The sequence below is a fragment of the Pleurodeles waltl genome, chromosome 3_1 (genome assembly GCF_031143425.1).
Source record: "Pleurodeles waltl isolate 20211129_DDA chromosome 3_1, aPleWal1.hap1.20221129, whole genome shotgun sequence".
In the NCBI taxonomy this organism is placed as follows: domain Eukaryota; kingdom Metazoa; phylum Chordata; class Amphibia; order Caudata; family Salamandridae; genus Pleurodeles; species Pleurodeles waltl.
Window position 1 is genome coordinate 666,951,221 of NC_090440.1, and position 12,891 is coordinate 666,964,111.

Consider the following 12,891-nt stretch of genomic DNA (forward strand, 5'->3'; position numbering starts at 1 on the left):
TACCAATCCAGCCACGGGCCCATCCATCTGGCCCATCAAGACTCACTCTCATTTCATCAGTCCATAAAACCTTAGAAAAATCAGACTTGAGATATTTCTTGGCCCAGTCTTGACGTTTCAGCTTGTGTGTCTTGTTCAGTGGTGGTCGTCTTTCAGCCTTTCTTACCTTGGCCATGTCTCTGAGTATTGCACACCTTGTGCTTTTGGGCACTCCAGTGATGTTGCAGCTCTGAAATATGGCCAAACTGGTGGCAAGTGGCATCGTGGCAGCTGCACGCTTGACTTTTCTCAGTTCATGGGCAGTTATTTTGCGCCTTGGTTTTTCCACACGCTTCTTGCGACCCTGTTGACTATTTTGAATGAAACGCTTGATTGTTCGATGATCACGCTTCAGAAGCTTTGCAATTTTAAGAGTGCTGCATCCCTCTGCAAGATATCTCACTATTTTTTACTTTTCTGAGCCTGTCAAGTCCTTCTTTTGACCCATTTTGCCAAAGGAAAGGAAGTTGCCTAATAATTATGCACACCTGATATAGGGTGTTGATGTCATTAGACCACACCCCTTCTCATTACAGAGATGCACATCACCTAATATGCTTAATTGGTAGTAGGCTTTCGAGCCTATACAGCTTGGAGTAAGACAACATGCATAAAGAGGATGATGTGGTCAAAATACTAATTTGCCTAATAATTCTGCACTCCCTGTAGTTCTAGTGATACGGAGGGAGTGGAGGCGCACACATTTAATCGGAACACGCAAGGGGGCACTTTTTTTTACAAGAACTCAAGAGAATAAAACAGGGCAACTGGGAACTGAATCAAAAGAAAAGTCGGGGAGGAAGACGAGAAGAGGGAAAAGAGGTAAGGGCAGAAGAACTGTACTCAGGCATGAGGACAAGATCATGGGACAAAAAGAAATAAGTTCCCCTGAGGAGGCAGACAATAATGTGGTGAATATATCCACAAAAGATTTATCTCTGGATATGGTGCGACTTCTGAATAAGGGATTGGGGTTTTGTCCTACCTTCAGAGGTGACATATGCAAATCAAAGATAGATTTATTTAAGTACGTGAGAAAGTTGAAATTGAATTTTTTTGATATGCAAACAATGAACGTGGGGGTACCTCATCAAGAAATATCAGTACACAGTGGGCTATCCATTCAAGACGTGCATGATACAATGGCACTGATGTCCATCACAGATTACGGGGAACATCCGAAAACTATGTCTACAGTGCTGCAGGAGTTGAATGTGATGTCAGATGTACATGTTACAAGTGGACTAAAACAAAAATCAACTTGGATACCCCGACTAGCTACGGATAATAGTATTGATGTGTTTTTCAAACTGGTATGGTGGGATTTGAACAGAGAGGAAGCCAAATGTAAACGATCTATAAAATATAATCTAAGATTTGAAGAATATTCTGCATTAAAAAGCTTGCAGTTAGATGATGATTTGGTTATTAAAAGAGCAGACAAAGGGGGTAATATAGTGGTGATGGATCATGAAGATTATGAAAAGGAGATATATACACAACTTTTTGATAAGAACTGTTATGAAAGAGTGCTATATAACCCTATGACGTGGCTATCCGGAAAGATAAATGGTTTACTTAAAGGATGGTATGATAAGAATTTACTAGACGATGAAGAATATTCATACTTACTTGTAAATCGTCCCAAATTTCCTTGTCTTTATACGTTGCCGAAAATACATAAACAGTGTGAGTTCCCACGAGGAAGACCGATAGTTTCAGGTATGGGGGGTCCTACAGAAAGATTATCGGAGTTCGTTGACATATTCTTACAACCTTTTGTCTGTAATTTCCCCTCATACATCAAGGACACTAAACACATATTAAGTCTATTATCGGATACACAGTGGGAGCCTGGTATGATCATGGTCACTGTGGATGTGGTGGCCTTGTACACCAGTATTCAACATGCATGTGGAATGCAAGCCATTCAATATATGCTCAATAGGAGATCAGCCAGCTTAATGGAGCATACTCAAATGATTGATCTTATCCTGAATCATAATTACTTTCTTTTAAAAAAAGATTGGTTCAAACAGAAACAGGGGGTGGCGATGGGGTCGAGTTTTTCTCTCTCATATGCTAATTTATTTATGGGATGGCTTGAAGAGAAATGGGTGTGGGGCTCAGGAGCAGCTGAGTGGCAAACACACATCTTATATTGGGGGCGATACATCGATGATTGCTTCATGATTTGGACAGGCAATGAAGAGACTTTAATAAGATTTTGTGATTATCTTAATGACAATGAGGTGAACATTATGTTCACGTACAAATATAGTGAGACATGTATTGACTTTTTAGATGTGGAACTGTTTGTGGAAAATAACAAGATAGAAAGTAGGTTGTACCGAAAATTGACGTAGTGTAATACAGTGTTACATGCTACGAGTGTACATCCGAAGTATCAAATAGAGGCAATACCCTTCGGGAAAATGGTCAGAGCGAGACGTAATTGTAGTAAGAACAGTGATTTTTATAAGTGCATTGAAGATATGGGACATAGATTTATTGCTAGGGGATACCCTAAGGACATTGTGAAGAGGTCGCAACAAAAAGCATGTAAAATATCTCGATCCCATACATTAGCACACAATGAATCTGGAAAGAAAGAAAAATGGAAGAAGGATGATAAGAAAGTCAGGATAATACTAGATTATACAGACAGCTCATTTAGGTTACTGAAAATCATGAAGAAACACTGGACCATCCTCACTCAAGATCAAATTCTGAAAAAACCTATTGGTCAGAAACCAGAGGTATCATATAGAAGAGGTAATACACTAAATAATCTTTTGAGTCCGAGTTATTTGGGAGGGAAAACAAAGCCTAATTGGTTGAACTCAGAGAGTTTGGGTTTCTTTAAATGTGGTAATTGTGCAATGTGTAGGGGGGCGTGGCATGCAAAAAAGGATTTTTATGGTATCAGAGGTAACAAATATGATTTTAAATCTCACATAGATTGCAATACTAAATTTGTGGTATACATGCTGGTTTGCAAGTGTGGTAAGATATATGTGAGCAGTACTATTCGTCCCCTTAGGATAAGAATCTCAGAACATTGGAGAGCTATACATCAGTAAGATGAACGTTATCCTATAGCTTCTCATATGAAAGCATGTGGGTTATTGGGAGCCTATAAAGACTTTAAGTTCTTTGTACTTGATTGGTGTAAACAAAATCCACGTGGTGGAAATAGAGAATTAATGCTAAGAAGGAAGGAATCCGTTTGGATTATGCGTTTAGGGGCAGTGGAACAGCGTCTGAATTCTGACTATGAGAGGGAATACTTCCTGGGGGATAGGTAGATAGAGCGGATCAGATACAGCTATATGGCTTCAAGGAGAGTTAACACTAGTAATGATATATAATTTGGTGATATTGCACAATATTGCAAAGTGTTGGCGTTTGAATTTAGCTTTTTCCTTTTTCTCATATGAATCTGGTAAATAGTTGTGGTGGCAAATTTTTACATCTATTTCAGTTATTTTTATTTTCATTACAACTGTCACAATTGAGTGTTGTACAGCAGCTATTGAATATTCTTTAGCTGTAACAGTATGGAGATATGCATTAAGATATGATTACTAATTTATGGAACATAGGTTCGATTATTAGATTTAATTATACTGTGTACCAGTTTGTAGATACTATTATGTGGTTAATATGGAGGTAAATAAGCCCTAGTGATATGGTAATTAGGTTTCACGATGTTATGTGGTGAGTGATTATGAAATCGTAGGGAGAAAGTAGGTTTAGGAAGACAAGTTTGTCTTTTTTGTTTATATAAGATTACTGGTCTTTTTTTTTCTTCTAATTTTGCATTTGGCGCTTGGGAGCCATTGAAGAAGGAGAGTAAACACTTGAGATGAAGACGAGTCCGTCTTCAGTGTTGATGTGGGGCAGAAAGTCCTTTCTTTGTTTTGGCACTTAGACACCCGGCAGTTCTTTGACAGTTCTTCCGACGTACTCACGGATAGAACTTGCAACGGACATCAAGGTAAGGGCACTCTTAGCAAGAAATAAGTTTGTTTTACATGATTGGGAGGCTGTGGTCATCTTGTCTAATTTATAATTTCAGGATACGCCGATTCATAGGCATCATAGCACTTATTGACAGGAGACACGGAGGTTCGGATATGAACAGTTAGGTAAGAGGCATGGGGGTATCATAACACTATTTTGAATTAGTATACAATTGATAGTTATTGAAATAGGAGGGAATATTAATTAGAAAATATTATATCTTATATGCAGATGAGTTATTTGGTGACAATTGAGTTACAAGGATGGTTGGAAGCACAGGTTTGTTGTGATATGGGTAGGTACCTCTGAGGACACAGAGGGGTATTTGGCACATGGTTATAAAAACCCTTTTTTGGATGCTCTCCACCATTGTTGGGTTATGATTTCACCATTGTGAGGGGGTGTGAAGGGGTTACTTATCATCAGAATTTGGGTGTGAAAACCTAAATATTGTTACACAAAAAGCACCATTATACATATTACATTAGTGTGTACAATTTGATATATTGACAATTTCGGTTTCATTATACAAACATATTGATGCATATGTAGGGAAGAGCACGGTTTCCACATTATAACTTCGTTATACCTATGGCACTTTGGAAATTAAGGGATATGGTATGGATTGACATAAAATTTTGTTACTTATGAATGTAATGTAATATCTGTTGTAGGAAGTCCTGATGAAGTCAAGGGGTAGTCCCCAGACGAAACACGTGTTGACGTATGGACTGTCAATTAATGATTATGGTTGGAATTTTGAGCGGATATTGGAAGTCATTTGAAGAAGAATAAAAGACGATTGGATGCAACATTTGGATGGCAAGGATACTAACTATGAAGTAGCGTGTGCCATTGCAGTATGTTTAGTTGTAGATGTGTTTTGATGGTTTGTTGTCAGTGGATGTACATCTCCCATATCCAGACTCCTCCATGTCTGCATTGTGGAGATGGTCTAATCACATTGGCACATGTGTGACTCCATCCTGCCTTGGCTATGGATGTGAGCTTGTGTATCATCCTATCCCGTTGTGTTTGTCCTGCCCCATCCATTTGCATTTGGCCCTTTGTGGCTCTAAGGTGTCAGTCCATTCCCATCTGTATAGCACACCCATATATGCAACTGTGTGACTCACCTTTTATCACTGGGACTGTATACATCAAGTAACATTTATGGTATTGACTCCATGTGATGCAGCCATTACATTTCCAGCACAGGTATGGCCTGTATTGGACTAGTGGCTTGATAGTTCTCTCCCCATATAATGGTAATCTGCATTCTATTGGGTACGTGAAGGTTGCTAAAGTAGGGTCGTGTGAATTGTACATCTGATTTGGTCTGATTGCAATCATCATGCATTTCTTTGTGCTAGACTTGTGGGGATGAAACCTTGAACCCAATGGGATAGTACTAGAGGTGGTAAGTGCCTAGGCAGACCTCATCCTGGTCAATATGTAATGTAAATGCCATGCATGCCTATTCCCTAGCAACTACAGAGCAACATAGCTTAAATGCTGCCTACATCATGTCTCAAAGCTTACTTGAGAGCACATTTAATGGAGTGGGACAATGCTTGCCCTAGCTGAGGTGGGTGATTAGGACAGGATTGGGTATTGTATGACTTATGAGACGTTGATGTGAAATGAATGTTGTAATTACTGTCCTGAGGCTGTCCTATGTAGTTGTGGGGTGTGTTGTCAGTGCTAAAGCAGTGGTGTTGGTGCACCTATGTATAATGCTTACATGTTTATACTGTCTGAGATGTGTGTTGTCTGGACTTAGGTACAGGTATTCAAAAATCTGGAATGGTGTGAGTGAGGGTGGTGTTATCATGTAGTCAAGCCCTACTGGTGAATCTGCATGTGTGGTGGTATTGTATGTGGACCATTATGTCATATGTGTGTACCTAAGTTTCATCATTTGTGACACTGCACTCAGTTATTGAGTATGAATGTGTAATATGTGCACTATGGGCCATTGTTGACGCACTTAGATGTATGTTTAGTTGTGAAATATATGTGTTTGGTGCCTGCAGATCTTGCTCTGTGATTGTGTCAGACTAACCACATGGCTGTAACCCACACTTGTATGGGTGTATAACTTGTAGTGACTTCATCACGTCTTACAACTATATTGGCATTACTGTACAGAGTGTTATGTCAGCCATGTAATGTGACAGGCAGATGCTGTGTGGTGTGTGAGTGAAGTAGTCTTCACTGCAATGGATATTTAACAATGGACATGGACTGATCAGCTATGGTAAGTGTACAGGCCTGATGTGTTTTGTTCAGTAAGCTGTACTTCCAATGGGTGATAGGGGTATAGAGAGGTATGATGTTAAATCAGGGAGACATTTGTACTCCATCCAGGGCATGATGTCCATGCAAACATGGCTATGGTGGTGATCATATGGATGACTCCAGTCGTGCTGACTTACTTGGATGTAGATGTGAGGGTTGGCATACAGGGTTGGGTAGTGGTGACATGTTGTGACATGATGTAGGAAATAAGATAGGCTAGCCAGGACATGTATTCTCACTGATGTGCTTGTTTAAATGTGTGTATGTAAGGTATATGTTAATCCTCCCTCCCTCCCTCCCTCCCTCTCTCTCACTCCCTCTCTCTCTCTATTTGTGTGCATCAGCATCTGCAGGCAAAGGGGAAGGGGCATAGCGAGTGGGGATGCTGCAGACCACGGGACCCGGATTGCTGCTACCAGAGACAGCGAGGGTCCCAGTGGCACAGAGGGCAAGGGGAGTGCGATGGGGGAGACCGGATCATCTTCGGAATCCTCCTCCAGTGGACACTCCCTGGTGGTGGGCGACCCTTCTTGGACCACCCCAGCACCATCATTGTCCCCTGCTCCCCCCTTTACTACCACCGCCCTCCCTGTAGTTCCCCACCCAGTTGCCTGCTCACCCAGGAGGGTGGGTGTCTCCTTAACAGCAGACACCTCTGCCCCTGCCCCACCCCAGTCAGCCCTGCTGTCCTCAGTAAAGAGGCCATTGACCTCCTGAGATTCATCTCTGTGGGTCAGTCGACCATGGAGAATGCCATCCAGGGACTGGCATCTCAAGTTCAGCAGAGCAATGCATCCCTGGCAGGCATTCATGGTGCACTACAGAGAGCCTTACAGGCTCTGGCCTCCACACTAACAGCAGCCAGTCACTCTTTGTCTACCGCCCCCCTCCACCTATCTCTTCCCAATCCCAAACCCCTCTTCCCAAACCCAGCCAAAGCATACAGACACACACGCATGCATCCACCTCAACAGCCAAGGCTTTTTGTGGTTTAGTATAAATCTGTTCAGTAGTTTTTGAGAAATGAAGGGTAAAATAAAGTCTATTTGGACAGTTGGGTTCACCAGAGTCCTGCGAGAGCACACATTAAAAAATGGAGGCCTCTGGTCGAGACTCCAGTTTTTCCCATGAGTCTAAATGCACTTGTGAGCGTGAGAGAGTAAGTTCTCTGATTTGCTGGCTGTTGGAATGCTACTGTTACTGAAAATGAAGTAAAAAAGCTATATAAGGGTCAGTAGAAATCCATTATGTCCCCCTAGAGTTAACGAGAAGGTGTCTAAGGGATAGCTACTGTGATAAAAATAAGTGTATATTGTTTTTTAACTAATCTTTATGATCTTGCGGAATCTCGAACAGTAGAAAGGAGTAGATTAGTTTTAATGCATATTTTGGTGCTTGTTTTTAAGTGAAAGTGTGTAAGATAAGTCCTGTGATGGTTAATTTTTATGGGGCTCCTTTGGAAAATTACTGGGCCTACCTGAGGTGTTTTACAATCCCAAGAGTCTCGGGAAATTGTAATGCGGAGAAGTGGGGTGAAATAAAAGCCCCAACTAATAGTTCCTGTTCTTATCACATGTTTGGAGAAATGTTGTGATGTGATTGGGGGCATTACCAAAGATAGCTCAGTTTGTCCTTGCTGCTTTCATAGAGAAGGACATCTCTTTGGGTTGTGCTCAGCAGAAGTTAACTTATGTGGAGTTGAAAGAGATTGGTGTGGTCATTTGCATTTAGGAAAGATCTCCAAATTTAGGTATTTAGCAATATATTTCAAAACCTTTGATGTGAAGTATTACTAAGGGTACGCTTATTCTACAGTGTGTTTACAGAGTGAAAAGTTGTTTGGGGAGGTGTCCATGTGTTAATATAGGCTTTGAGAGGTAACAGATTAGAATGTAGAGAAATGTGAGGGAGGTTTACAGATTGTGTTAAAAAATTAAATGTACAAACTGTGTGTACTTGTAAGTGAAGGAAGCAGTGTTTCTCAAAATAATAAACAGAATGTAATAATACAAGCTATACTGTTATGAACCTCACTGAACATATACTTTAGCCCTATGAAATACTTGAGTGGTGAGATTGCTATTTTTAGAGTGAAAAGCTGTGTTGAGTGTTAGCTAAGGTGTCTCGTAATTTGTTATTTCATAAACTTTAATGACATGAGGTTTGATGGCATGTTATAACTGATTTGTGAAAGGAAAGTACACTGGGTGAAGGTGTGGAATTCTTCAAGAGAAGGAAATAAGTTACTGGCTCATTTGATGTAAATATGTAATTGTAGGTGAAAAATTTAGAAATGTTTAGAAAATTTACAGATGCATCTCTGTTATCAACTATTGAACTGTATGCAACTTATCTTTTTGGTTATTTTGTCTTTTTGGGAGGAAAATGGAACCTTGTCTCTGAGGAAACAATTATCTGTTTACATAAGCAGCAAAGAAGAACACTGTTCGGACCAGTAAAATTATTAGGCTTTTCAGCCAAAACTACCTCTTCAGGCACACTGGATTCAGCTTGGAAGGATGTGAAGTTGCCTGAACGGTTGAGTACTTCAGCAGTATGTGCGAACTCTAGACAAGCTTAGGGTTTGTGAACTGTACATACAGATTTGCTGCTTTGCTGAGACTTTATTGCCACCTAGCCTGCCATAAGCTAGCATGCATCTAAAGACTATATCGCAGGATAAGGTGGCTAAATGACTGAAAAAAATGAGGTGCTACCTTCATCAAAATCCAGTAGGATAAATAAAGCAAAAGAGGGGGGTCTTTTTAGGAGGTGGTTATGAGCATCACAAAAATGTTTCTGTATTTTAAAATTGTGTGTTTTTTCATGTTATATCTGCTTATATTGTTTATTTGGTTGTAGTTTTTTATTGTTAAATTATTTATTGTAAGAAAGTTACCTTGGATTAGTGTCTTTAATAAAGTTGAAGTTTATTACATTATTGCAAAATTCAGTGAAACTGGTTGTACCATGTTCAGGGATTGTGAATATGCTATTACATGTAAATGTATGACAATGGTCCTATGTAGTCTTTTATCCTACAGAGAGTTAGTAATAGAGGGGGCAATTATTTTGCAATGCTGGTATGGGTTCTTGCTATGCAACAGTGAGGTGTAGTATAGGTAACTGTAGTGCAAGAGAGGGATCTTCACACAGAGGTAAAGTGCATGTTTGTACTCTAATACACACCTTATTATGTATGGGTGCTGCCATTGGGAGGTGTTTGAAACACAGGTAAGTTTACTTTCACAATGAAGCATGGACATGAGTTATCCAAGACAGTTTTGAACAGAGAGGATACTCCATTTTATACTCTACTATGGACATCCATCAGTAAGAAGAGCAATATCTGCAGAGAGAACAGTTTTTACCCACAGTCTACTTTGCACATATGTAACTCTGGGGAGATGTCTCACCTGAGAGGGTAGTGTGTTTTCATTTCACAGTCTATAGATGCAAGATATACTTTTGAGTGTAAAGGTAATTTCAGCTCCATACTTTATTTTTACTTCTGTCATACTGGGGAGATGTGTGACCACAAAGATAAGCCACTTATCTGATAGAAACATCTAGCCGCACATTCCTTACCTTTGAATTTCCCAGGTGTCAAAATGGATCTTGAATTTTTTTTTGTGAGCAGTACCCTGTGTACCATTAGGTGGCTTCGATTGGTTCTTCGTGGCAGCATCATATGCGCCCGAAGTGACATATACATATATATATATATATGCCACCTTGACACGCATATGTCAGTTCTTTTCTTTCCAGGCCAGTTAGCACTGATTCAGAGAAAAGCTACCCCTCTGTCAGTTTTGACAGATTTTTTTTCTAGGTATTGACTAAGTCTGTTTTTTGATGTGTCAAGAATGTCTTGGAGGAAGAAAGGATTTAAGTTGTGTGGCGTCTGCCACCATTCCATGACCGCTTTAGACCTACATTTGGTCTGTTTATGGTGTCTTGAGCACAACCATGAGTCCAAGTCATATCTGGACTGGTGGGCCACGGCACTGAATGATTTGAGGGAGTGCTCCCTGAAGCTGCTAGCGGCCTGGCAGGCGACACCGCATCACACAACTCCCCAGAGGTCTCAGTCCTGATCGAGGAGAAGGTTGCGGTACCGCTCCAAGTCTTCTTCGTTCCACTCAAAGTCCTTAAGACACCCTGGGAAGAGGCACAAGAAACATAAGGAGTTGAAGCACGCTTCGACTTCTCCTTGTCCGTCTGCCGAAGCAAGGAGTAAGGAACATTGGCATTCCTGGCACGGTTCTATGGAGCTGTCGACTTCACACTTCCCTGCATTTCCAGGAGCTGGAGTGACCCCTGCTCAGGTAAGGGAGTTTTACGAGGCCATACGCTGCATATTCGTGTGGGCCAACCCCTCTAGAGCCTGTTCGGGCCCCGTGGTGTCAGCATGCGCCCCGTCAGATTCCTGACTGGCAGCTTCTGCCCCGGCTCCAATGGGCCCCCATAAATCTGATCTCAGATCTGGACTGGCACCGGTTGTGCCACAGCAACTTTCACTGATGCTGGTCCTGAGGCCGATGGTGCCAGCTCCATTCTGATCCCATATGACTCGGAGTTGTAACGTTGCCGCTTGACACCAATTCCGACACTGAAAGGACTCATGGGTCCTAGGTTGCCACCTGAACCCTATTATGAAGGGTTAGGCATGGGGTAAGAATGGGAGGGGTCACTGGACCCTTTAGAATACCAGTTGAGAAGTGTGGCACAATGGTTAGAGCAGCAGACCCTAATGCAGAGATCTGGCCCGGGACCAGGGTTCAATTTCCACCTCGGCGGGTCTTGGGCTCATTTCCCTTGGACCAGATAATTCTCACCTCGGGGCCTAATCTAATTAATGGGTTCCACTCTGTAACTCTGGGCAATAGCTAGCTTAATCTCCACAATGGCCCTCACAGCACTTGGATGCCTGGCTTCACCCTGGGGCTGTCCAGGAGTGGGTGCCTCACAGGGAAAAGCCAGGAGGGGTTCCACAGCGGTATGTGTACAGCGCCTTGAGACCCTAACGGGTGAGTAGTGCGCTATACAAGTGCAAAGTTTACAGTTTTTTACAGTTGGAAGGACAGGAGTCAATAGACTGGTGTGATAAACTGGGAGATGCCCGATACTGGCTTGCTTGCTCCTCCTGTCGTGGTTGGGGAGCAGGGAGCATCTTATGCAATGGTGAAGAGGGCAGTGGAGTTCCTCGACCTCAAACTACTCTCAGTGGCAGTCAAGACTAACATGTTGACAGAAGTGCTTCATCTTCCACACCCCTGCTCCCCTTTAATGAAGGACTTACAGATGTCCTGCTGGGAGCCTGGTCCAAGCCCAGCACAGGGGCTTGTGTGAACAGGACAATCGCCACTCGCCATTGCACCACCCCGGGGACCCATCTTTCCTTACCCACCACCCCACCCTGGAAAACTTGGTGGTCAAGGCTTCCACTACCCATGGCGTGTTCCCTGCTGCTTCCTCAGACAGGGAATCCAAGAGGCTGGATACCTTAGGCAAGAAAATGTTTTCTTCCAACAGCCTAGCATTGCAGTCGTTGAACACTGCATGCGTCTTGGGCCGCTACTCCCACACAGTGGAACACCATTGCACAAGTGCTGCCACAGGTCCCGGAGAAGACGTGGGCAGTTCTCTCCCAAGTGATCAAGGATGGGAGGGGTTCAACTAAGTTCACCATCAGGTGTGGTTTGGATATGATTAACTTGCTGGGCAGAGTGGTTTCTTTGTGTGCTTTGATGTCACACCTGGCTGAGGACATCTGGCTTTTTGGGAGATGTCCAGGTAAACCTTATGAACATGCCCTTCTATGATGCTAGTCTCTTTGGAGAGGAGGCAGACTTCATGCTGTCGCTCTTTAAGGATTTGTAGGCTATGGCCTGTCCTTGGGCCTCTCTGTGACACCCATGTACCCAGTCTGTCTTTCACCCCTTTCATGGATATGGAAGGGGCCTGCCACCACGCCATCCCTATGCCAGTCACTGTCCTACACAATCTTGCCAAGCTTTGCATGGGCACAGTGCATTCTGACCCTGCAAGAGGTCAACCACAACCACCAATCCCAGTACTTGCAGCCTCTATGCCCTCCTAATCTGACCCTAAAAGATCATGGGTGTCCAGTTGGTGGGAGAATCCACCATCATCTCCACTATTAGTAGTCCATTAGATCGGACAGGTGGGTCTTACAGATCATTTGGAGGGGCTACTCCTTCTCCTTCAAATCCTCCCTCCCTCTGTACCTCCAGCAAATGTTCAGATGACAGAGGATCATCTTTTGTTGCTCTGAGGAAGTCACAGTTCTCTTGGCCTAGGGAGCCATAGACAGGGTTTGATATCAGATGTAGGCAGTGGTTGCTATCCCTGTTACTTTCTGATACCCAAAAAGAACAAGGGGCTTCAGCCTATCCTAGACTGCCATACCCTTAATCTATTCCTCAAAAAGGAGAACTTCAGGATGCTCGCTTGGGCTTGGGTCATGGCTGCCCTAGACCAAGGAGACTGGATGGTAGCCTT